The sequence below is a fragment of the Mizuhopecten yessoensis genome, unplaced genomic scaffold (assembly GCF_002113885.1).
Source record: "Mizuhopecten yessoensis strain PY_sf001 unplaced genomic scaffold, ASM211388v2 scaffold5315, whole genome shotgun sequence".
NCBI classification, from domain to species: domain Eukaryota; kingdom Metazoa; phylum Mollusca; class Bivalvia; order Pectinida; family Pectinidae; genus Mizuhopecten; species Mizuhopecten yessoensis.
This window is the reverse complement of record NW_018405987.1, coordinates 337,538-340,061: the sequence shown is the minus strand read 5'-3', so window position 1 is coordinate 340,061 and position 2,524 is coordinate 337,538. Positions and strand designations below refer to the sequence as shown.

The window sequence follows — 2,524 nt, the reverse complement described above, 5'->3', positions numbered from 1 at the left end:
CCCGTCCCGCCTCACGCGGCTTTAGCTACCTGTGTCACCTTGGCCTCATATCCGGACACTAGTACACCTGTACTACCTGCACTACATACATGCCGGTATACCGTGACTATAATAAATACATTTAAAGAAACAAGAAATGATGGAAAAGCAATATATGAAAAAAACGTGAAGGAATAACTTTAAAGAAACGAGACATGGAGAAATAGCAATATAGAAAATGGACGTGGAGGAATAGCAATATAGAAAATAGACACGGAGAAATAGCATTACAGAAATTAGACGTGGAGGAATGGCAATATAGAAAATAGACACGGAGAAATAGCAATATAGAAAATGGACGTGGAGGAATAGCAATATAGAAAATAGACACGGAGAAATAGCCATATAGAGAATAGACACGGAGAAATAGCAATATAGAAAATGGACGTGGAGGAATAGCAATATAGAAAATAGACGTGGAGAAATAGCAAGATAGTCACGGAGAAATACCAATATAGAAAATAGACGTGGAGGAATAGCAATATAGAATAGACACGGAGAAATAACAATTTAGAAAATAGACGTGGAGGAATAGCAATATAGAAATTAGACGTGGAGGAATAGCAATATAGAAAATAGACGTGGAGAAATAGCAATATAAAAAATAGACGTGAAGGAATAGCAATATAGAAAATAGACACGGAGAAATAGCAATATAGAAAAAAGACGTGGCGAAATAGCAATATAGAAAATAGACGTGGAGGAATAGCAATATAGAAGAGACACGGAGAAATAACAATATAGAAAATAGACACGGAGAAATAGCAATATAGAAAATAGACGTAGAGGAATAGCATTATAGAAAACAGACGTGGAGGAATAGCAATATAGAAAATGGTCGTGGAGAAATAGCAATATAGAAAATAGACGTGGAGAAAAAGCAATAAGGAAAAAAGACGTGGAGAATTAGCAATATAGAAAAGAGACGTGGAAAATTAACAATGTAGAAAATATACGTTGAGATATAGCAATATAGAAAATAGACACGGAGAAATAGCAATATAGAAAATAGACGTGGAGAAAAAGCAATAAGGAAAAAAGACGTGGAGAATTAGCAATATAGAAAAGAGACGTGGAAAATTAACAATATAGAAAATATACGTGGAGGAATAGCAATATAGAAAATAGACGTGGAGAAATAGCAAGATAGACACGGAGAAATAGCAATATAGAAAATGGTCGTGGAGAAATAGCAATATAGATAATAGACACGGAGAAATAGCAATATACAAAATAGATGGGAGGAATAGCAATATAGAATAGTCACGGAGAAATAGCAATATAGAAAAGAGACGTGGAGAAATAGCAAGATAGTAACGGAGAAATAGCAATATACAAAATAGATGGGAGGAATAGCAATATAGAAAATAGACACGGAGAAATAGCAATATAGAAAATGGTCGTGGAGAAATAGCAATATAGAAAATAGACGTGGAGGAATAGCAATATAGAATAGACACGGAGAAATAGCAATATAGAAAATGGACGTGGAGAAATAGCAACATAGAAAATAGACGTGGAGGAATAGTAATATAGAAAATAGACACGGAGAAATAGCAATATAGAAAATAGACGTGGAGAAATAACATTATAGAAAATAGACGTCGAGAAATAACAATATAGAAAATAGACATGAAGGAATAACAATGAAAAAAATAAACGCTGAGAAATAGCAATATAGAAAATAGACGTGGAGAAATAATAGCAATATAGAAAATAGACCCGGGGGAATAGCAATATAGAAAATAGACGTGGAGAAATAGTAATCTAGAAAACAGACGTGGAGAAATAGAAACAACGAAAAACGACAGAATTGGCTCTAGAGAATGAAGAGACTGTTAGGAAAATATACATGGAGACACACTCATCATATATATATATAACAATGCAAATGTTTTTCCAAATTCCTTTTAATTGGAATTGCCGAACCCACGTAGAGGATGTATGTCTAAAAACAATATTTATTTATTTTTCATTTTGCACTTGATTGAGAACTGCCATGGCCTCCAGCCATGATTGGAATGTGTCCAAGCCTGCTTGATTACGTTTTATTTTGTACCTGTTTGTTTGACATTTTACACATGCATATGAGCAAACCCATCTCCGCTGTGGGAATGTTAGTTATATATTGATTTTGTAAAAACACAACAGCGCTTTAAATATCAGTTCCATATTAAGCTGTATTTGCGCAATCCGTTTTTGGTTTTTTTTGTATTGGACATCTGTAATTTATGGAGTTGGCGATGGTGCATAAACGTTTATTGACGGTCTTCGCTACAATGCCAGAGGTTTCTGTGTTTCCCCCTCTAACGGCGTTATTAGGCTAGGCGCTGGTGTGTTTTTGTTTTTGTTTGTCTATTTGTTTTTGTTTTTCCCAAACACAAAACTCCATGTGTACGAATTCCCAGAGTTATAGATAATGTATGTTTATTATAAATTATACCAATATGTATATATATATATATGCATGTGAATGTGTGTGTGT

The 2,524-nt window shown here is 34.0% G+C and overlaps 1 long non-coding RNA gene across 1 annotated transcript in view; it reads right to left on the bottom strand.

The window, feature by feature from the left end:
• Window positions 1-85, bottom strand: part of LOC110450552 — a 3,138-nt gene extending 3,053 nt beyond the window's left edge. Inside the window, exon 1 of the long non-coding RNA XR_002462986.1 lies at window positions 30-85. This is a non-coding gene — a long non-coding RNA (uncharacterized LOC110450552). The remainder of the gene's footprint in view (window positions 1-29) is intronic.
• Window positions 86-2,524: the final 2,439 nt, after the last annotated feature.